This window comes from Mixophyes fleayi, chromosome 5, assembly GCF_038048845.1.
Source record: "Mixophyes fleayi isolate aMixFle1 chromosome 5, aMixFle1.hap1, whole genome shotgun sequence".
NCBI classification, from domain to species: Eukaryota; Metazoa; Chordata; class Amphibia; order Anura; family Limnodynastidae; genus Mixophyes; species Mixophyes fleayi.
In genome coordinates this window covers 252,350,389-252,375,067 of record NC_134406.1, presented here as the reverse complement: position 1 = coordinate 252,375,067, position 24,679 = coordinate 252,350,389, and positions in this window count along the sequence as shown.

The following is a 24,679-nucleotide window of genomic DNA, read 5'->3' as shown; positions in this document are numbered from 1 at the left end:
ATTTTAGACAGTGCTTGGCTGCTCTCCAACTCTTCCTATCCCCATAATATACATGGGCCATGCTGCGTGCACTACTGTTAGGTGCACGCAGCTCTCTCTTTTCAAGCAAAGCCGTGTGAAGCATGGGCAGGGTCCAGCCACCTCAATTATACAGTGCCCCAGGCACTGAGGGGGGTTTCCAGGCACTAGGAACCCTCCCCCCTCGGTTTGCCTATGCCTGGGTTCCCCCCTCTTTGGTGGTGTGGAAGCCCCTGAGAATGAACCTGTCCTGTAAAGCCCCTATTATCCCAAGTTCACCCCTTCTTCAGACCAAGAGCAGAGCTAGACTTTTTAGGGGGGTGATTTTGCATAGCCATGTCCCTCCTTCACTCTGATTGGTTGGTCCCAGTTGGCCCACCCCTTTCCCTGAAGATCAGAGTTGCCCTTATAGCCCCCCTCTGGATCTGCCAGTGATTCGGACACCCATATCATTTAGATTAATGACTACAAATACCCACATTTTGGTCAGTTTATTTGGATGCAGGTATGGATCTGCTTTGCATCTCAGGAAATCTTGTTACCACCCTCTAGATGCCTAATTTAGATTAAAATTTGCATTTGCAGTGCATGTAACTTTGTCCACTTACCTGTATTTGAGTGAAGTTCAGGTTTGGTTGCCATGCATGAACTTTATCTTTTCTTCTGTATCCTTTATCCTTCCCCCTCCCAAGCTATAACTTCATACAGTCTACATGTGTTTACCTTGCAGACATAAGCAAATGGGACGTATGTTGTTCTTCTAGTGTTGTTTGGTTATGATTGTATCTCCATGGTACTGCAGCCTGTGCTGACTTCAAACACTTTGCCTATTAGTTATTTCATTCATACTTTTCTGTTGATGTGTTTCTAAGTCCTACACAGTTATGACATCTGCACTCTTGTCTTCAGTGAAAGTGGCTATGTTTGCATTGTTACCTTGTTAGTTGTGTTGTTTCTGGTTGTTTATTTTCTCTCTCCTCTGGATCAGTACAATTAGAACTTATGAAATATTGAATGTCATTTGAGGGACTAGGGACTGTACTCTTTGAAGCATTCACTGTAACTAACAACTATCCATTGATTTACGTAATGTCCCAGCTTAGATCTTCTGAGAGACATATCTATGTTGTCCATCCTAAGAGTTGGATGTTTTAAGCTGGACTTTTCTCCATCTCCCAGTGATAAAGGGGGCTATTTATGAAAGGGAGATAAGCTCTAAATCTTGTGAAAATTGGATTTTACGCAGGTTTTAGGGTTTTGCCCTATTTACCAAAACCCCCAAATGGCAAAGGCTACCACCGGCTATCACAGGCAGGTAGCCATCACTGGGCGGCCTACTGCGGTGCTTCCCTATACAAAGTATGGGGAAGAAGCTGCTGTCTTCTGATTACCATCTCAGGACTCTCAAGAGTACTGAGTATAGGCTAGCACTTCTGCCTCACAGCACTTGGGTCATGAGTTCGATTCCCGACCATGGCCTTATCTGTGAGGAGTTTGTATGTTCTCCCTGTGTCTGCGTGGGTTTCCTCTGGGTGCTCCGGTTTCCTCCAACGCTTCAAAAACATACTCTCTAATTGTCGGTTAATTGTCTGCTGACAAAATTAACTCTAGTCTGTGACTGTGTGTGTGTGTGTGTGTGTGTTAGGGTTAGGGAATTTAGACCGTAAGCTCCATTGGGGCAGGGACTGATGTGAATGATAAATATATTCTCTGTACAGTGCTGCAAAAATGGTGGCAGTATATAAATTAATGATGATGATGATATGTAACTAATATCCTTTAATAACAAATCTTGATCTTCACTGGGCCAGGCTTTTTTTTTTTTTTTTTTTTTGACACTTTTGGTATAATGAACAGGTGTCCATAACTCTGGAACTACTGCAGTAGCCAAGTTCCTACTCTGTGGGCCCCAATCTTGAAAATTATGCAGCCTCCACAGTCCAGAGACATCAGCAAGTAACCCATCCATTTTCAGTGCGGGGCTGGTGTCCTCTGATAGCGGGAGGGGGGCAATCTGTTTGTGTGGAACCAGGGAAATATATATTATTATATATATATTAGTAACAAGTTAACCCGTGCATGATACTCATGCATTCTAGTCAAATCAAGCTACTTAAGGTGTTAAAAAGGTTCTTGTCATGCATTTGGGCCTAGGCCAGGCCTCCTCAGGGGAAGAGCATTACTTCCCGACGTAAGCGCCCTTTTTTAACGTGGTTTTGTCCACATGTCACCACCTCATTATTCTTCTCCATCACCTCATCCTTCATCTTCATGGCCACATCCTTAATCTCCATCGTCTTACTGTTCTAAAACCTCTCGATACACAACGTTTCTGCTAAACACCTTATCGCTGTGCTCAATCAGTCTTCCTTGAAGGGCAGTATTCATAAAATGCTTAATGGCTGATACCTTTCCTTACATTATTCTCTTATCGTTTTAACCATAACCATAATAAAGACACAACAACTTAAATGTGGGGAAAGTAACACAGGATTTATTGCAGGTATGGTGGTGGAGAAAGGAGCAGTCCGAGTCGACATCCGCCAGGCCAACCAGGATGCCCCAAGCCTTCCAGGGGGCATCCGCAAACGGGGGACAACCACACACCCCAAGGCGCACATATCTACCTAAACGGGGCTACCGCCCCGGGCACTACAGAACCCTCCCCTTTTCTAGGCTAACGGAAGCAACCACAAGTCAACCCGGTCGGGAAGTACTTGGACCGAGACTAATAGCCTATTCCATTTGAAAACAGGTGGGTTAAGCGTGCCCGATACCATCATGTGCCCTTACCACTGGCCGTCGACTGTACTGCGATTTCCGGCCACTGCTACTCCAAGATAACCACCACCGCCAAACTGTACCGGTCCAGGATCACCGCAGATGACCATCTTTGTTGATGCATAGGGAGGGAGGGTGGGTAACGTCCAGCAGTGTAAGAGATGGATTCTTCTCCGCCTGTCCCATATATAACCTCCGTAACTCCTCCCCATGACTCATCCGGACGTCCTGATCAGACCAGCCCCTTTAACCCCCAGAGTCCAATACAGTTCAACACAGCCTTAGCTTTTATTATCCCTCGAGCTTATATCCAGCCCTCTGTTCTTATAAAATGCTTAATGGCTGATACCTTTCCTTACATTATTCTCTTATCGTTTTAACCATAACCATAATAAAGACACGACAACTTAAATGTGGGGAAAGTAACATGGGATTTATTGCAGGTATGGTGGTGGAGAAAGGAGCAGTCCGAGTCGACATCCGCCAGGCCAACCAGGATGCCCCAAGCCTTCCAGGGGGCATCCGCAAACGGGGGACAACCACACACCCCAAGGCGCACATATCTACCTAAACGGGGCTACCGCCCCGGGCACTACAGAACCCTCCCCTTTTCTAGGCTAACGGAAGCAACCACAAGTCAACCCGGTCGGGAAGTACTTGGACCGAGACTAATAGCCTATTCCATTTGAAAACAGGTGGGTTAAGCGTGCCCGATACCATCATGTGCCCTTACCACTGGCCGTCGACTGTACTGCGATTTCCGGCCACGCCCGGGTCCTCAAGACCCGCGGCCCGCCACCACACCTAAAGAATTCCCGCTAAGCCTCTATAAATATCTTCAACAAACAAACGCATGCCTTCCTCATTCAGATGAACACCATCAGACCGATATAGCCCAGGACTCTGGAAACGTATAAGAGGATGTTGTATACGGACTCCACCAATAGAGCGAATAAATCGAGCAATCACCGAGTTCACTTTTTTCCGTACCTCGTCAGCCACTCTGCCTTCCTTAAAATATCTCCAAGACAACCTAGGCACTATATCCGACCAGCATATTAACAGGTCAGGCCAGGAGGCACGGACCCAAGCCAACTCCAACTGAATTACGAACTCCAAATCTACGGTCCTACCTATACCCAGGTCATTTCCTCCCAGATGAATAACCAACACATGAGGCACACCCCTTTTAGCAATCTCATTTACTAACAACCTACGAAAACCCGTCCATCTTAAACCCCTCTGACCAATCCACTGAACCACAACCGACCCCGGAATAGCTGAAGTATCACCTATAGCCCTATGCAAAGCAGCCCAATGCACAAACGAATGTCCCAAAACCCAGACCAGCCGCGGGGTCCTGTGCTCTGTAAAGAAGGCAGTGAAAAACAATATACATGTTAACGACAAATACCAGCAAAACTTTCGAGCAGCTGGAAATTGAAAATTAAGAAGAAGAAAAGCAAAGACCAGCATGGCCCCAGGATTCTATCCTGCACACCCATAACAGGCAACTCAGCAGACCACCACACAAGAGGTACACATTCACACAAGTAGCAAAAGGAAACAAAGAGGGGAGCTGAAACACAAGCGAGGGTAAAACCATTAAAACCTCATGGAGCCAACAAGCCAATCATGGCCCCACTTTAGAGGGAAAAAACGGACAAAACCCTCGCGCCCTGCTTAAAAAGCATGAGCAGCCGAAGCCCTGTGAATCCGCCCGCAGCTTCAGATCAGGAGAGCAGAAATTCAGGAAAGAAGAGAGGGTCGCACATAACGTTTGTAGACATTACTTTTCCACCTGCCCAGTTCCTTCAAGGCAGGCTCTGATGCCCCTGCAACCGCCGCAGATGTAGCTGCACCAATACGGAAAGAATGTGTGCCAAACTGCTTACAATCCACACCCACAGCCGTCAATGTGCGTTTAAAAACCACTGAAAATTGGTACCTGGTGAGAGGTGAACCATCACCATGCACCAACCAAGGTAATGCACCACTCGGTCTAAGGGAGGCAAATTGGCTGATTAACACAATAGGGCATACAGAACAACCAACCCTTGGGACCAATGTAACCCAGCGCCCTCTCCCTAACTGGTCAGATATAGACTTCCTCACCTTACAACACACAGAGCTGCTAGATATTATTACGTGCTGGCCTAGCATGCCTGACAAGGGGGAAGTACGAGAGGAAGCAACTAGCTCGCTCACCCGCAAAGCGCCAAAGTATAACATAACAAAAGCAGCGCGAAACAAAGCAACCTCGTAGCTATCCCTAGCAATTGTCGAGATTGCGGCCACCATATTCCCTAGCAACGAGTCACTGATAGGCCTTCTTTGATCCGAATGAACCGGTCTTTCTCTCGCCCAACCCCTCAAGGCCTTTGAAATTAAAAAACTTTTTGTAAAGTCTCTCTCTCCTTTCATCCTAGCAAAGAATGATATCCCTGCCAATGCGGCCACCATGGAGGCCTTAGACTTGCCTGCCTGATACCCGGCCCAGACAAACGCCAGCATCCGCTTACCCCCACCTTCCTTACCGCCAAGGCCTTGGCTGTGGAAAGTGCACCATTCCGTCCATGCAGCCCGATATTTCCTCCTCGTCGAGGGAGCCAGGGAGGCTTCGGCCAGCCCTTCTATGCTGGCTTGACAATCTGCCATACGTAAGAGGGACAGGGCACACCCGTTAGGGATGCCCCAGGAGCCAAGACCCTAAATCTCTCCATCTGACCCCTAGATAACGCATCCGCCAACTCATTCTCGACTCCAGGCACATGCCGAGCTTGAAAGGATATATCGCAGGCCAGACAGCGCCAGACTAACCTACGCAGAAGTGTAATTACTGGGGGGGACTTGGACCTTTGTCCATTTATTGCCTGCACAACACCGAGGTTGTCACACCAAAAAACTACCTGTTTTCCAGCTAACCTGCTTGACCATAGCTCCAGTGCCACGATCACGGGAAAAATCTCGAGTAGCGTCATGTTAGCTGTCCAGCCGGACGCCACCCACTCCTCGGGCCATGAAGCAGTACACCACTCGCCGGCAAAATATGCTCCAAACCCTACCGACCCAGCTGCATCTGTAAATAGCTCCAGCTCCGGACTGGACACCGGAGGACCGGGCCATACCCGTACTCCATTGAAATCCTGCAAGAACAGGTCCCACACTGCCAAATCCTCCCGGATTTCCTCCGAGAGTGAGATTCGACAATGCGGTCGCCTGTTCCCCGCCGTTGCCCTCTCCAGCTTCCTACAAAATACCCTGCCCATGGGTATCACCCGGCAAGCAAAATTGAAACGTCCTAATAACTCCTGCGCTTGTCTCAACCACACTCCCCCTTGGCCTATCACTTCGCCTATAGCTCCCCTTAGCTTACTCACTTTATCGTTTGGCAAGCAGCAGATACCCCGGACAGTATCTATCTCAATACCCAGGTATGATAAATTGGTGGTGGGGCCTTCAGTTTTTTCCCCAGCCACTGGTACCCCCAGGGAATGGAAAAGAGCCTTCACCGCAAACAGCATGTCTCTACAAGTCTCATCCTCCCCGGGCCCTACCACCAAGAAGTCGTCCAAGTAGTGGGCGACTCCGTGGTGGCCTGTGCCCGCGCAGATACACCAGTGCAAGAACGAACTGAAACATTCGAAGAATGCACAGGACACCACGCACCCCATGGGAAGACACCTGTCTACATAATAGCCCTCCTCTAGCTTAAAACCCATAAAGGGGAAGGAATCCGGATGAAGCGGCAGCAGACGAAAAGCCGACTCCACGTCAACTTTCCCCATCAATGCCCCTTCCCCGAATCCCCGAACCATGTCCAGAGCCGATTCAAAGGACTGGTACGTGACCGTACAGTACTCATCTGGGATCGCATCGTTCACTGACGCGCCATGTGGAAATGAGAGATGCTGAATGAGTCGAAATTTCCCTGCCACCTTTTTAGGAACCACCCCTACCGGGGACACCACCAAGTCCCGATATGGGGGGTCCCGAAAAGGTCCACTCATGCGCCCCAACCTCACCTCCTTCTGAACTTTCTTCACTAGAACCCCTGGGTGCAAACTAGCCGATTTCAAATTTCCCCCTTTTCCCGACTGAACCGCTCCCTCGATAGGAACTCGAAACCCCTCTCTAAAGCCTTCCCTCAAAAACTCTGCCTCCATCCTATGAGGATAGCGGCTAAGCCACCTGCCCAGGCTCGCCAAATTAATCGGCGACCCTGCCTTCCCCAACGCCAGTGCTGGGCTGACCACCTGAGCCACCTCTTCTATCCTGCTTGTCACATGCCTTTGCTGAATGCCCTCCCCCGCACTTAATGCATGCATGGGTGAATCTGCACCCTTGTCCGTGAGGGCAGCTTGATCGGTTGAACAGGAAACAGTGGCCCTTGCTGAGAAAGGGCGCGTTACCCTTCATCCGCCCTGTCTGTCTCCGCCACGTGACGCTTGTGGCGGCGGCCCCCCACCCCTCTTGGGACACCTTCAACCAAGTCTCAACATCTTTGTAACCTAACATCAGGCTGGCGTGTCCCTTATATTTTTCCCTGAAAACCTCATCGTAGGCCAGCCAAACCCCGGGACGGGAGGACACGTACATCTCGTGTATCATATGCAGATATTTTAGCATATCCATCCATTCGCTAGGGCGAGACTCCAGATAACAGGCCGCAAAGAGGTAAGCGCCCGACAGCCAGTTCTTATAGGTCTTGTAACTGGCTTCCCCGCCCCCTCCCCTGGCCATGGCCTCTGTCACCAATTTCTTGCCCTGCTTGGAAACTTCAAACATATCAACGAAACGCCCCCTGTGAATTCTACTGCGTATTGTCTTCCTGACACCTTGAAATATACCTGTGCTTGCGCAGCGCATAGTGTCATCCCCCGTGAGCCTGGAGCCCCTGAAATGTCTATGCCTATCCGCAGAGCGCTCTGACTGTCTAGTAACAAAATGCTTCAGCAAGCGCTTCACTAACCGCTGCGGACTACCTTGTGAATCCGAAGAAGACATGCTAGGGCTACAGCTATAGCTACCAGACCCCCCAGATTGCTCGTCATACATATCAAAGACATTCATCTCACCTTGCTCCGCGGACCCTCCTTCCAAGCCCGTCCACTGACCTTCCATCTCCGCCTCAGCCGAGGCCTGCCGCTCTCGAGTCACGGACCTATCCCTTCGACCACCACTGAAAGCGACGCCATCTGCTGGGAGAGACACGTTACTACATGACGCCAGAGACACAGCACCAATCAACAAAGAGCGCCTTGCTTGACTACCAGACCTGTGATTCTCCTGCACCACCCGGCTAGGCCGCTCCCCCTGCCCTTCCGGGGCAACACTGCTGGGACCTGATCCACTCCTAGATCTACCCCTGTGGGACCCGGAAGCCATCTGTCTGCTGCCCCCTGCTGCCCGGTCTGACTGCTGACTACGATGGGATCGGGCTCTATTCTCTCTGGCCCGGCTATGCCCATGTGAAACATCCTGTACTTGCCCCTGGTAACTACCCCTTGGAGAGGAAGAAGGAGGCAGACCCCTATCTATCCCACGCGGGCCATTCCGCACATCCCTGCCCTCCCCTAGAACAGGACTACCCCTGCCATGTAAGCTACCCTGTACACTGAGGGACCGTGACAGGGATTGGGACTGACTAATTACAGGCACCCTAGGGCAACTCCCCGTATTAACAGTGGAACTGCTGGGCCTGCTAACACTAGTGGGGGGTGGGACACCACCCCCCTGTACTGACCGTGAGCCAGCGCTATCCTCATGCTGGCCCACGGACCTATGATGCTGCCTACCGGCGGGGGGGTGCCCTGCCCCCTCCGCCGCTGAATGCTGGCCACTTACCCTCCCCCTGGCTGGAGCTAGACGAGCGGATCCTCCGCTCGTGGAGTTGCCATGGCGACGGACCCGGGACCGGAAGTGACGTCCGACGTCACTGCCGGCCGGGCGGCGGCCATGGAGACCAGACTCATACCCCTCCGCCGCATCTCGTGACGGGGGGAAGGCCCGGCGCCTACTAGCTCTCACATGAGAGCGGGATGCCTGGTCAGCTAAAGGTAAGGAACCGGGCGGGGGAGGGGAGCGGGAGGAAGCGGGGGAGCATGGATCCATATCGTGGCTGGGGTTAAATAATGGGCACATACAAAAACACAACAAAGGGGGGGGAAGAGCGTGAGCGGGGACAAGGAGGGAGTGGTGGAGGGAGATGTAGCGGGAGATGGGACCAGGGATAAACAACCACGAAAATACAAGTACTATACAATCAAGGGTAAAAGAAAAGAAATAAAGAGCACAGACAAAGAGAAGAAGAAACAAGCAGATATACACAAGTGTTGAGAAACAGAGACAGCGGACTAAGAGATATACTTATCTGTGTCAAGCAGCCTCTAACGTCCAGCAGTGTAACGTCCAGCAGGGTAACGTCCAGCAGTGTAAGAGATGGATTCTTCTCCGCCTATCCCATATATAACCTCCGTAACTCCTCCCCATGACTCATCCGGACGTCCTGATCAGACCAGCCCCTTTAACCCCCAGAGTCCAATACAGTTCAACACAGCCTTAGCTTTTATTATCCCTCGAGCTTATATCCAGCCCTCTGTTCTTATAACCTGCACTTTCACATCACTGCTTCTCCGTACTCGTGAAAATGCGACATACAATTGTCCATGACCAAACACAGGCTCTGGTAAATAAATACCCACACGGTCAAGAGTTTGAGCCCTCAACTGGTAAATTTAGCATTTACTACCCCTACCATGGGGGGAAGGGGGGATGATGGAAGTTAACTGACTTCACTATTATAATTTTTTTGTCAAATAATGTCAGTATACCAAATTTCAGGTCAATTGGATGAGCCCTTTCTGAGAAAATAGTTTTTTCCACACACACACACACACTAACACACGTCGCTAGGCTTATATATATTAGATAATGAAATAAAGAGGGAGCCACACTGCACCCATTAATGCAAGGCCCACGCTTAGGTGGATTTTCTGCAAATTTGGCCCAATGTACAATATATCAAGTTTCACTGCTAGAAGATAGACTGGCAAACACAGAGCATGTGATAACCTCTCTGATTTATCTGCCAAATAGTTGCTGGTTTTAATGGCGCCAGCAGTCTTTAAGCTATTAATAAAATTCCTGCCAATAGTTACCGTTATCTCTAGGTGGGGCTTTTCCTTTATCTAGGACATAATGCTTAATTTACGCATATATGGTGACTAGCAAGGGTCTGCAACAAATCATATACAGATTTATAGGAGTTTTTGCAATCAGCTTCCATACTTATTGACCTCTCTGTAATACAAGGAAAGTCTGGGGGCAAAAGGTCACCGTTTTATATTGTCTCAGTGCGTGCTGAGTAACAATAGCCAAAGATTACAAATAATCAAATTAAAAGTTGTAACAAGCAACGAAAAATGGAAAAAAAAGCTTTCACAGAACATTTTTTGACCTGTATGGGCTGTTCTTACACAGTTCAACTGTGAGGAATATTAATGTCACTGGTACACTGTGGGGCATCATCATCATCATCATCATTTATTTATATAGCGCCAACATATTCCGTAGTGCTTTACAATTGGGGACAAACATAATAAACTAATAAACAAACTGGGTAAAACAGACAAAGAGGTGAGAAGGCCCTGCTCGCAAGCTTACAATCTATGGGACAATGGGAGATTGACACACGAGGTTAAACCTACATTTGCATTTTGGCCCAGCCAGGCTGCAAAGGTAAAAGTGACTCATCGGCTAAATGATTCTGTCACACAACAATGTTGGTCAAGGGGTAGTTGTCTTGTGTGAAATAGTGTAACGGGTGGTAATAGGGTAATGTAGTGAGGTTAAGAGGGTGGTTGAGGAATATTATAAGCTTGTCTGAAGAGGTGGGTTTTCAGAGAACGCTTGAAAGTTTGTAGACCAGAGGAGAGTCTTATTGTGCGAGGGAGAGAATTTCACAGAGTGGGTGCAGCCCGAAAAAAGTCCTGTAACCGGGAATGGGAGGATGTAATGAGGGTAGATGAGAGACGCAGATCTTGTGTAGAACGGAGTTGCCGAGTTGGGAGATATTTTGAGACAAGAGAGGAGATGTATGTTGGTGCAGCTTTGTTGATGGCCTTGTAGGTTAGTAAAAGTATTTTATATTGGATTCGGTAGAAAACAGGCAGCCAGTGTAGAGACATACAGAGTGATTCAACAGAGGAATAACGATTTTCAAGGAAAATCAGTCTTGCCACAGCGTGCAAAATAGATTGTAGGGGTTTGAGTCTGTTTTTGGGAAGACCAGTAAGGAGGGAATTGCAATAGTCAATGCGGGAGATGATAAGTGCATGAATTAAGGTTTTTGCTGTGTCTTGCGTGAGATATGTGCGAATTCTGGAAATGTTCTTTAGATGTATGTAGCATGATTTAGATATAGAGTCAATGTGGGGAACAAAGGATAGGTGTGAGTCAAGGATTACACCTAGGCAGCGAGCTTGTGGGGTGGGATTTAAGGTCATGTTATCAACAGAGATAGAAATGTCAGGTATGCTCTTGTTGGTGGGTGGGAATATTATTAACTCTGTTTTAGAAAGATTAAGTTTGAGTTGGCGAGAGGACATCCAAGATGATATGGCAGAAAGACAGTCAGTTACACGGGACAACACAGATGTCGAGATATCAGGAGAAGATAGATAGATTTGGGTTTTATCCGCATAGAGATGATACTGAAAGCCAATGGAACTTATTAGATTTCCAAGAGAAGCGGTATAGATAGAGAACAGCAGAGGACCTATCACGGAGCCTTGTGGTACTCCAACTGATAGATGAAGCGGAGCAGAGGTGGCTCCAGAGAAATTAACAGTGAAAGAGCGATTAGAGAGGTAGGATGAGAACCAGGATAGAACAGTGTCTTGAAGACCTAGGGATTGCAGCGTTTGTATGAGAAGAGAGTGGTCAACGGTGTCAAATGCAGCCGAGAGATCCAGGAGAATTAGGAGAGAGTATTGGCGTTTAGTTTTAGCAGTGATCAGATCATTGACAACCTTGGTCAACGCAGTCTCTGTGGAGTGTTGAGAACGAAAGCAGACTGAAGAGGATCCAACAGGTTGTTTGCGGAAAGAAAGCGTGTGAGGCGAGTGTAGGCAAGTCTCTCTAGAAGCTTGGGGGGCAAGGGAGCTGAGAGATGGGATGGTAATTTGAGAGAGAGTTTGGGTCGGAATTTAGTTTTTTTAGAATAGGAGTAATCACTGCATGCTTGTATAGTGATGGAAAGATGCCAATAGAGAGCGAGAGATTACAGATTTTAGTTAAAGGTGAGATGAGCACAGGAGACAGGGATCTACCAATTTGCGAGGGAATAGGATCAAGAGGACAGGAGGTAGAGTAGGAAGATAAGAAGAGAGTAGAAATTTCCTCTTCATTTGTGGGGTCAAATGAAGAGAGGGTGTCAAAGGGGAGTGGGAAGGAATTGAGCTGATTGCTTGTCGGGGAAGAGGATACCATTTCTAGTCTGATCTTATCAATCTTGTCCTTGAAGTAGGAAGCAAGATCCTGAGCACTGATAGTAGATGGAGGGTTCGGGGTGGGAGGATTGAGAAGATATTTAAATGTATTGAAAAGGCGTTTGGGGTTAGAAGCCTGAGCATAGATATGAAATTGGAAGTATGTTTGTTTTGCAGTGTCCAGAGCATTTCGATAAAAGCGGTAGATAGAAGTATATGTGAAGAAGTCATTAGAGGTGCAAGATTTACGCCAGTGACGTTCTGCTTTACGGGACAGTTTTTGAAGATTTTGTGTTGCTTTAGTGTGCCACGGTTGACATCGAAGTCGACGTGTAGTATGTAGTGTCGCTGGAAGCACTTGATCAAGGGCTGTTGCTAAGGTTTGGTGAAAATGAGGTACTGCCATCTCAGTGGATGAGAATGTAGAGATAGGGGAGAAAAGGTGTTGAAGAGAGGTGGAAAATTGTTGAAGATTAATAGAATTAAGATTTCTGCGGGTATGAGGAGGCTTGGTTGAGTTAGACAGTAGAGAGGTTAGAGCAGTGGAGGTGAGTGTGTAGCTGATAAGGTGATGATCCGAGAGGGGGAAGGGTGTGTTAAGAAAGTTAGAAACTGAGCATAGTCTAGAGAAAAAAAAGATCAAAGCAGTGGCCATCCTTATGAGTAGATGATTTATCATTAGATCATCAGAAACTGTGTGGCCAATTACAAATGAAACAGGCAGGTCCCTCCCCCGTTTTGAACCTCCTTTCCTTGGCCCACTGGGCGCAGAGTTGTAACGTAAAGCCATGGTGCCCGTTCCAATCATATGCAACGGGGCGCTCCCCCACCTAGTACTGAAGTGCGCTAGTGAAGAGATCAGGGCCAGCATATGGGGACAAGTGGAAATGGAAATAAAACAATAGTTGTTCTCTGACAAACATCAGAAGAAATAAAATAAAGTTGTCACTTAGACTGAAGAATAATGTTTGGGCTCTGCTCTTTCTGCCTGCAGCTGATTCTCACTGTCCTGTAAGTATGTGGAGAGAGGATAAGATTGTAGAGGATGAGGAGGAGTGATGGTGGCAGGGAGGAGGTGAGTAAGATGGAAGGTAGAAACTCAGCTGGTAGATGGACAAACATTGAGGAAGGTGAGAAATAGAGGACTTCAAGGTAGAGGGGGAGAGACAGAGAGAAAGAGAGAGAGAGCAAGAGAGGTTAGGTAACATAATTAGGTGTAAAGGACGTGGCTGTTTGTGGTGCCTTCTACTAATAGTTACTGCAGCTTTCACACTCTGCAGCTGGTTTCTTGTCTGGATCCTGGAATGTTGGGGCCTGTCTGGAAAATGTAAATATAATACATATTTTCAACCTTCAAAAGGGCGCATTTTCACAAAATGCAACCACATGCTCTCAGACTCTCACACCTCTTCACGTGCCCCTCAAAGCTACATTCATTCAATTTACACGCCCAATAGACCTCTCCACATGCCCCCCAGACCTCCAGACATCCCTTACATGGCATGGACCTAACCACATGCCATCAGACCTCCCAAATGCCTGTTAAATGCCCATCAGACCTCCCACATGCCAGCCCTTTAAACTTCTCCACTTGCCCACTTAAACTTACAGAGGCCTCCACACTGTCAATGTTGATATGCAGACTGACAGAATGAGTCACAGTGAGATTGATTGTAGCCTGGCTTGTACTGCAGTCAGAGAGCTCCTTCCTCAACGGCGGCAGGAAGATGAGTGCGACGTTAGGTCACACCATAAATTGCCTGAGGCACTGTAGGAGCTGCACCTGTCACTGACATAGGCGGAGCGGCTTTTCCCCGCCTGGTTGGTGCTGTGCCATTGACAGAGAAGCTCACTGCTTCCAGGATCGTTGGTGAGAATTAGGTCCCTTTGTGAATCTGGGCCCCTTACAGTAGTAACCCCCATACTCATCTGATATCTCATTGCAGGCGTTTTACCCCTGGAGCAAATTGTCACTCACCGGACTGTTAGTGCCTCTAGTTTGGGACATGGGTCTCTCTCGCTCCTGTCGGCGCCTCTCCTGAGCCGCGGCAGTCCGCCATCTTGACTAAGATTGTGCATGTGCAGAAACCCTGAACTGTTAATACCTCGCCTCTAGTCTCATTGGTTAATTAATCACCTCTCAGTACTTAAGGCACCTGTTGCCCTATTACCTTTGCCTGTTCTTGGTTCTCATTCCTTTGAGACTCTGAGGTGTTTCCTGTTTCTGCTCGTGTTATCCGTTTGCTGTGGACAAGTCTCCTCTTCACATCGGTAGTAGAACTTACCCGCTGCAGACTACTCTCGCTACCTCCGTTACCTGCCTGCTCCTGGACAAGTCTCCTCTCCACATCGGTAGTAGAACTTACCCGCTGCAGACTAATCTCGCTACCTCCGTTACCTGCCTGCTTCTGGACAAGTCTCCTCTCCACATCGGTAGTAGAACTTACCCGCTGCAGTCTACTCTCACTACCTCCTTTACCTGCCTGCACCTGGACAAGTCTCCTCTTCACATCAGTAGTATAACTTACCCGCTGCAGTCTACTCTCGCTACTCTATTTACATGCCTGCACCTGGACAAGTCTTCTCTTCACATCAGTAGTAGAACTTACCCGCTGCAGACTACTCTCGCTACCTCCGTTATCTGCCTGTACCTGGACAAGTCTCCTCTCCACATCGGGAGTAGAACTTACCCGCTGCAGACTACTCTCGCTACCTCCGTTATCTGCCTGTACCTGGACAAGTCTCCTCTCCACATCGGGAGTAGAACTTACCCGCTGCAGACTACTCTCACTACTCCGTTATATGCCTGCACCTGCACAAGTCTCCTCTATACTTCAGTGGTAAAACTTACCAATTGCAGACCACTCACACTACTCCGTTACACGCCTGCACCTGGACAAGTCTCCTCTATACATCGGTGGTAAAACTTGCCAATTGCAGACCACTCACGTTACTCCGTTACATGCCTGCACCTGGACAAGTCCTCTCTTCACATCAGTGGTACAACTTGCCAATTGCAGACCACTCACATTATCTGGTTACATGCCTGTGCTAGGACAAGGCTTCTCTACACATCAGTGGTAAAACTTGCCAATCGCAGACCACTCACGCTGCCCCGTTATATGCCTGCACCTGGACAAGTCTTCTCTTCTCATCAGTGATGTAAACTGCCAACTGCGGACCACTCACGCTATTCCGTTACATACCTGCGCTGGACAAGTCTTCTCTACACATCTGTGGTGAAACCTACCAGCTGTAGACCATTCATGTCTCCTTGTGATATAGCTACTACTCAGTATGGTACCTATGAGCTGGACTAAAGTCTACAAGTGCCTCTGTATTATAGCTGCAAGTCGCTGACTCTTCTACTGCATTGTTGATTGGTCTTTGCCTAACATTATCCAGTTATCAAGTACTGGCCTGCTATATGCTACCTGCGTGCTAAGGCACTTGGACTCTTTCCTCATTGTATCCTGCTTACTAATCTGCTGTACCATCACAGTTCCACGGTGCCAAGACTCAGCATTTATACTATTGACATTCCTTTCCTCTATTCTATTGTATGGTTCCACTGATTCACCACACTACCCAGAGATCCGCACCTCTGGTAAGTGTAGCTACACCTGGTGAATTCTGGGTAAAACTCCTAGTGCCCGTGACACAAATATTCACACTGGTGATGTTGATCATCAGCTTGGACCTTTACAGTGTGAAAGAAAAGATTTAAATATATAAATTAAAGCAGAGTGTTTCAAGCCTGGGCTGATTGCGCTAAGTCGGGGGGGATGAACAGCACAGGAACCTCTCGCTAAAGCTGCAACTATGACAGGCTTAACTGGTCATTGAAACCTGTAGGGTGGATGTCCCCCTACTATAGTGGGACACAGCTCTAGCCTGTGCACCACAAGGCTGAATTCTAGAGGGGAGTCAAGCCCACCAATAAAACAACCCAATGTGCGATTTGGATCTGAAATCTGCATCCTATTTGTAGCGGTTTGCAAACCTCGTACTAAACCACAATTTAGTAAATATCTAATGGTATCTAATAGTATGTAATGGACTTTTCCGTTCTAGTGTGCGTCTCCCACTAAGGCTCCCCAAAACATGAGTTGTTGAGACTGCGGGAGAACTGGAGTTAAGAGATACTGACTTAAAGGGCCATAAGGAAGTCCATAACAGATGTACAGGCTTACCTCCAACAGTTATTTATCACTATCTTACATGATATCCCCCTTGATTGCTGTGAGTTGGATCACACTCTAAGGGCTAGATTTATTAAACGGCGGGTTTGAAAAAGTGGAGTTGTTGTCTATAGCAACCAATCAGATTCTAGGTTTCATTTTGTAGAATGCACTAAATAAATGAAAGCTAGAATCTGGTTGGTTGTTATAGGCAACATCTCAACTTTTTCAAACCCGCAGTTTAGTAAATATACCCCTAAGAGTGCTACTCCACTACCCAAGAACAAGGGAAACACTTTCAGATGTCATCACTAGAATTTTTACCGTTCCAAAGAGGTACTCATGCCTACAGTTTTCTCTTTCAAGGAGCAACAATATATGTTTCCCAAGATTTGGCACCATCTACTTTATCTTGCAGGAAGGCTCCTGAAATATTGAATTACCATCAGATCGAATACTGCTGGGGATCCACTCAGCACACTCAGCCCTAAACAAACTCTTTACTGACGGAACTCTGTACTGAGACAGGTGCAGACAGCGGCTGCTGCTGATGACGGTCTCCTGCACTAGAGAACTGCTTGTGATTGGCTGTTTGCAATTGCACCGCTGACGCTGACTGATGGGGTCGTGTTTCTGCTTTGTTAGAGAGTTTTTCTTACGTATTAATGAAGCCTAATAGTAAAAGCATTTGTTACACATAGAACACATGGATAAAAATATGGGCACTATTTTTACATCCAGCTTTTTGTGCCTAAGTTATGCCCAATTTGAGACCAAATTTGCATTAGGCCCTCTCTAAAACATATCCCCAAGGAGTACGAAATAACTGCCTATCTCTGAAATATAGTCTCAGGTAAAAGCTCGGGTACTAATAGATTCACAATCACTTACTATAAAACATTCACTCTCCTCCATCTAACAGACATTTAATGAAATATCTAGTAGTCCATCCTTATTCCCCAGTCTCTGAGAGCTCACATGACAGTTATAGTAGAAAGTACTGATCCCCCTGTCCCAGCTATACATCAGTTTCTGTACTCAACACTCACCTTCAAGTTTTTGTCAAATTAATAGGAAATAGGCTTCAATTACTCCTTCCAGACCACATCCATGTAGATGAAGTGGGCTTTGTAGAAAAAAGCAATGTTCCCTTGACGCACAATATATAAACTTGTTTCTAAATAAATGCCTTTTATTGCTCAATATATCAAACGTTTGAAATATACAGTTAAAACAAGTTTCAAATAGGGTTGCAACCTTGTAGACAAAAGTAACACTGATTACATGTGTACAATTGCAGTAGAGTGAACATGGGTAAGTACAGGGTCGGACTGGCCCGCCGGTGGACCGGACTATCCACCGGTAGGCCCCGATCCTGAATCACTCCCCTCTTCGTTGGTAGGGGGAGCTAGAAACTTTAATAGAAAAAAAAAAAACTCACGTGACCGCAGCGCTGGCTCCGTTCGCACTGAATGCCGGGCGTGACGTCATCACGCCCGACGTTCAGTGAGGAGCGCCGGCAAGACAGAGGAGAAGAAAAGAAAGAAGCAGATAGAAAAGGTAAGTGATAGGGGAGCATGGAACAGAAATAGGAGTATGGAACAGAGAAGGGGGAACATGGAACAGAGAAGGGGGAACATGGAACAGAGAAGGGGGAGCATGGAACAGAAATAGAAGTATGGAACAGAGAAGGGGGAACATGGAACAGAGAAGGGGGAGCATGGAACAGAAATAGGAGTATGGAACAGAGAAGGGGGAACATGGAACAGAGAAGGGGGAACATGGAACAGAAATAGAAGTATGGAACAGAGAAGGGGGAACATGGAACAGAGAAGGGGGAGCATGGAACAGAAATAGGAGTATGGAACAGAGAAGGGGGAACATGGAACAGAGAAGGGGGAGCATGGAACAGAGAAGGGGGAGCATGGAACAGAGAAGGGGGAGCATGGCAGAGTGAAGGGGGAGCATGGCAGAGTGAAGGGGGAGCATGGCAGAGTGAAGGGGGAGCATGGCAGTGTGAAGGGGGAGCACAGACAGTATGGCAGTGTGTGAAGGGGAGCCAGGAGAAGGGGGGAGCAAAAGCAGCATGGAGGGTGCAGTGTGATTATAAGGAGGCACATCATGGTGATGAAGGGGCGCAGTAATGTGTGTGTGATGGCACAACGGGCTTGTGGCAATGTAATGTGTGTGTGGTAAATAATGGGTGCTATTTTCTTTGTAGGGTGAAGATGGGGCAATTTAATTTTATAGTGGGGACTATTAATTTAAGATGGGGTGGTTTGGGCGCTATTGAATGTGGGGCTGAGTTTGAGGAGCATGAGGTATATTTATTAAATGTGAATATGAATTATTTAATGGCAGTGACGGTTGCAGGAAATAGGTATATTTATTATATGTAAATGTGATTAATTTATTGCAGGGGCTGTCTGTTGGGAGGGAAATAGGTTTATTAAATGGGAATACTATTACTTTTATGTTGGGGCTGGAGGAAGTCCTAAGTATTAAATGTGGGTCCTATTGATTTAACGCCGGGGCTGGTTGGAATTTTCTAAATGTACCCATTATTTTTACCAAATAGGACCCCTCAACATTACAGGATCCAGACAAGCCGCAGCTAAAGAAACCAGCAGCCACAGGTGGTGACAAGAACAGGTAGGACAGTCTGTCAAATGTTCTGAGTCTAGTGCAGGCTTGGCTAACCTGTGGCACTCCAGGTTTTGTGAAACTACAAGTCCCAGCATACCCTTCCAGCAATAGGCTGCTATATATTGGTAAAGCATGCTGAGGCTTGTAGTTTCACAACACCTGGAGTGCCACAGGTTAGTCAAGCCTGGTCTAGTGGGATAATCCCGATTTTTGGTGACTGTTCTGCCCAATCTAAGGTGCAGATCAAGACTGTACTCTTTATACACACTGCATTCTTTATATACTACACTATTGTGCTAGCTGTCCTTTGTGGGCTGACCACTCCCCCTCTAGTGTCTGGTCTCGCCTCTTTGATGGTTGGCCACATCCCCTCTGGTGGGCCCCTAGCGTTGCTGTCCCCTGGTGGGCTCTTCATGCCCCAGTCCGACACTGGGTAAGTATATTGTGAAAGCAAGTCACAGCTAGCTAGGCTTGTAGTCTTAACACACAAATACATGACTGCATGGTAAATCAGAGTCCAGTAGGTCCTACTGATGAGAATATAATCTCTTGATTACCATAAAACAATGTCCCATTGGTATAGTGCAAGTCAATAAATGCAGCTCCAAACGGAGTCCAGGGTTAGATGCGGATTACATTAGACTCATATCGCAGGAAGAATCCAAGTTCATCTTCAACCTGCAAACACTAGCACCCAAAGGTCTCAATATTGATTTTGAGTTTAACCAGTTTCTATGAACACTGTCATTCTGCCTGCAGAGCGAACCTTTATTGCTCATCATCCTTTAACTACTGTATTTTGACTACCACATAAATAGAACATACCTTTGCATTTTATGTTTGAACTTAATTTGTATTACCTACTTGCACCTGATCAATATACATCATATCGCCAATATAAGGAACACAGAAACCCTACCTGTGAAGCTTATTGGACTGTCTATCAATCCATCACAATCCTGAGCCAATTGGAGGTTGGCACGCCAACAACCAATCACGTCACTTAATCCCTTCCTGGGCGTATTTAAAAAACATCTCTCTCCCTAGGATCCATCCATTTCCCTGATGAAGCATTGAGCGAAACGCGTTGGGTTTGAGACTGCACCTCAGCCCACTACGTGTTCTAGACATAGAACTAACTGAGGACCGCTTTCCTACATTATCGCCGCATGCGCATGCGCACAACTGACCCAGCCGCGGCCACGACTGTGGCACACACCAAGGATCTTAGCTGTAGCTACATGCAACAAGACAGCTCTCGGGAGGAGCACACCTGGACTATAACACACCACTGAGATACGCTGGAATGGTTTATGTACTCCTTAACACGCATCTAACCCTGGACTCCGTTTGGAGCTGCATTTATTGACTTGCACTATACCAATGGGACATTGTTTTATGGTAATCAAGAGATTATATTCTCATCAGTAGGACCTACTGGACTCTGATTTACCATGCAGTCATGTATTTGTGTATTAAGACTACAAGCCTAGCTAACTGTTACTTGCTTTCACAATATACTTACCCATGTTCACTCTACTGCAATTGTACACATGTAATCAGTGTTACTTTTGTCTACAAGGTTGCAACCCTATTTGAAACTTGTTTTAACTGTATATTTCAAACGTTTGATATATTGAGCAATAAAAGGCATTTATTTAGAAACAAGTTTATATAATGTGCGCCATGGGAACATTGCTTTTTTCTACTGTTTGTACTCCAAGGGTTGGAACTTCCCTTGCTATTCCCCCAGGCTGGATACACCATCCCCTATTAGGGAGCGCTCACCATAACCCCTTAGAAGTGGGCTTTGTCCCTGACAGACATAACACTACCAAGACTATTGATCTGATCCATTAAATTACAAGTTCCGGTCCATAATATTGTCGACAGAGGCAGAAAGGGCACTTGTCGGGATGGAATGGCACTTTTTCTCTATGCTGAGAAGACTGGGGCTGGGCCCAAAGTGCCCCCTCAGAATCCTTACCCTCTATAAACCCCCTCTGCTAGGATACAAATCAATGACTTCCGATCAGATTCCTTCTCCAATTCTAGTGGTAATCATACTTTGCCTAGAAGTCCTTGCACTAGCTTTCAAATCAACTACAAACATATGATGTATCAATGTAGGTAATTTAGCCTTTTTCTCAAACCCATAATCTGGCTGTCTAATTTTGTTACATAATTCAAGACATTTAGGGCTAGATTTACTAAGCTGCGGGTTTGAAAAAGTGGGGATGTTGCCTATAGCAACCAATCAGATTCTAGCTTTCATTTATTTAGTACCTTCTACAAAATGACAGCTAGAATCTGATTGGTTGCTATAGGCAACATCTCCACTTTTTCAAACCCGCAGCTTAGTAAATAAATATACCCCTTAGTGCCTTATCCAACTTTAAAATCATTTACACTATGGTTGTTACACTATGGTTGTTACCCTTAGCCTAAATCTGCCAGAGACGCCAGCTCAGGTGATTCAGAAACCTTTAATTCCTCTTGGCACTCATCATCATCATCATTTATTTATATAGTGCCACTAATTCCGCAGCACTGTACAGAGAACTCATTCACACCAGTCCCTGCCCCATTGGAGCTTACAGTCTAAATTCCCTAATATAGACACATACACACACATAGACATATACATATACATACAGACAGAGAGGTAGAGACTAGGGATAATTTTAGATAGCAGCCAATTAACCTACCAGTATGTTTTTGGAGTGTGGGAGGAAACCGGAGCACCCGGAGGAAACCCACGCAAACACAGGGAGAACATACAAACTCCACACAGATAAGGCCATGGTCGGGAATCGAACTCATGATGCCAGTGCTGCGAAGCACAAGTGCTAACCACTAGGCCACTGTGCTGCCCACTCTTCCCAGTTAAAATAGTTGGGAACCAAACAGGGCCACCTTAACAACAGTATGGGCCCCCGGGCACAGCAGTGCACCGGGGCCCCTATATATAAATATATAAGTTAAAAAAAAAAAAAAGGATTATATCTACTTACCTTTCGATCGCGATGCGTTGAATCCTCTTCTGTACTTCGTCGCTGTGCTCCTCCATGCTGTGCTCGCAGTGAATGACATTCACTGCGAGCGCATCATGGAAGAGAGGACCAGGGAGTGAGCTGGATCATCACCTGACCTGAACGGTGGCCTAGTGGTTAGCACTGGGGTCATGAGTTCAATTCCCCACCATGTCCATATATGAGGAGTTTGTATGTTCTCCCCGTGTTTGCGTGGGTTTCCTCTGTGTGCTCCGGTTTCCTCCCACATTCCAAAAACATACTGATAGGTTAATTGGCTGCTAACAAATTCACCCTATTCTGTGTGTGTGTGTGTGTGTTAGGTAATTTAGACTGTAAGCCCCAGTGGGGCAGGGACTGATGTGAGTTCTCTGTACAGCGCTGCAGAATTAGTGGCGCTATATAAATAAATAGTGATGATGATGAGAGCTAAACTCAGAAATAGCTCCTTGCAGTTCACATGGATTGGTAGCACAAACATAATAAACATGAATGTTCTTCATAGAATCTTCAACCTTTTAAAAACATCCCAAACCATGTGTGTACAAAACTCTTTAATCATTTTCAGACGATGATCTGGAATTTTTGCTTGAGGTGGTCAACTCCCTCCATTCAAACATGACCTACTGTACCGCAAGTAAAAACACGAGGTGCTTACAGCTTCCCCCCATGTCCAACTACTATAACAATATTTTACTCAACAATATGCCAGAATGGACTCAGACCAAGGGGAGGAAACACTGTTTAGACATTGAGGAACATTACCTGGTCTCCCAAGTGAAAGCAGTCCCATGGGTCCACACCCTCCCACAGGTGCAACAGACTACTTACATTGCTGGAAACACTATAGACAACTGACCACTCTAAAGTCTATACTTACATCCCTTCATTTACAACTGAACTGCCCCCTTGGCCAGACGTACATCCACTTCAAACATTTATCCTAAATTTAACCACTACCATTCAACCAGATGGTAAACAAAAGAGGAGTCTTCTGTGGACTCTGGTATGACCTGTCCCTTACAGAATGTGAGGAGTGGACTTTTTGCCAAATCCAACATTTTTTTTTTCCTAACCTTGGATCCATCTATTCTGGTGAGGAACCTGATTCCATTTGAGTTCTTGTTCACATCTAGCCAAAACCATTAACACACTATATAATCAGTATACAGAACCCTGATGGGAACTGCATCAACTACCACCCCAACCTTTATAAAGGTTTCGGAGAGAGAACTGGGCAGCAAATTACCTGAAGCTCCATGGACCAAGGTCTTTAAAATAGCTCACACCTGCTTCTCAGGCAGACAGGTGGTTGAAACACAATACAAAATAATTACCAGATGGGATAGGTTTGCCCCAAGTATTAAAACAAGTGGGTTAATACTTATGTAATCATATTAATAATATATTTATATTTAAAGCAGCAATCCCACATAAATGATTTTTTTTCTTTATCTTTATATAGCAAGTTAAATACCTTATAAACTTGCATCTTTTTCTTAGCATTCCTCCTATGAATAAATCATTATGTCCTTTTCCAGAGTTCTATCTTTGGCAAAAAGAAATGGCTGCCAGGCACAATGGAGCCGATTCATCAAGGGACATAAATGGCGATTTTGTGCGTATCATCCGCAAAACCACTCTGCACATGCCCAGAACCGGACAATATGCCACAGAAAGCAGCCACGTTCAAATCATCTTCGTACACAAAGGACACTTCATCATCATCCATTTATTTATATAGCGCCACTAATTCCATAGCGCTGTACAGAGAAATCACTCACATCAGTCCCTGCCACATTGGAGCTTACAGTCTAAATTCCCTAACATACACACACACTAAGTTCAATTTAATAGCAGCCAATTAGCCTACCAGTATGTTTTTGGAGTGCGGGAGAAAGCCGGAGCACCCGGTGGAAACCCACGCAAACACGGGGAGAACATACAAACTCCACACAGATAATGTCATGGTCGAACTCATGACCCCAGTGCTGTGAGGTAAGACTTACTACAGACCACGATTTCAGGGAGGGAACAGGGCGGGGTAGGGGGTATGGCGGCAGTCAATGTACAGTAAGGGCGTGCCAAACTCGTGTGTAAACTTCAGCGTCCGATCCAAGTTTTGTGCATCTCAAACTTACTTGTTTTTTCGGCTGTATCTCTTGATCCAGCTACAGGTCTAGTCTAAATGCCGCTTACTAATGATGACGGCTGCGTATGCATGCTATAACAGGTGCATGCAATCAGTAGCAACTGTAAAAATGTATTTTATGTACATAACACATTAATGGCATCCTAATAAATGTATTTTATTAAAAAAATAAAATAATAAAAAAAAACTTTTTTTTATTTTTCAATGTTTTGACATTAAATCCTATATTATTAACATGTAAAATGTAATCATTATTTTTTCCCTGTGTGTTCTTTTGAGAATTTAAATTCCACAGGTATTGGATGTATCCTGCAGTGTAATGTGTAATAGAACAGAGCAAACCTACACCCGCCTTCTTCAGCGCAGTTATCTGTTCCT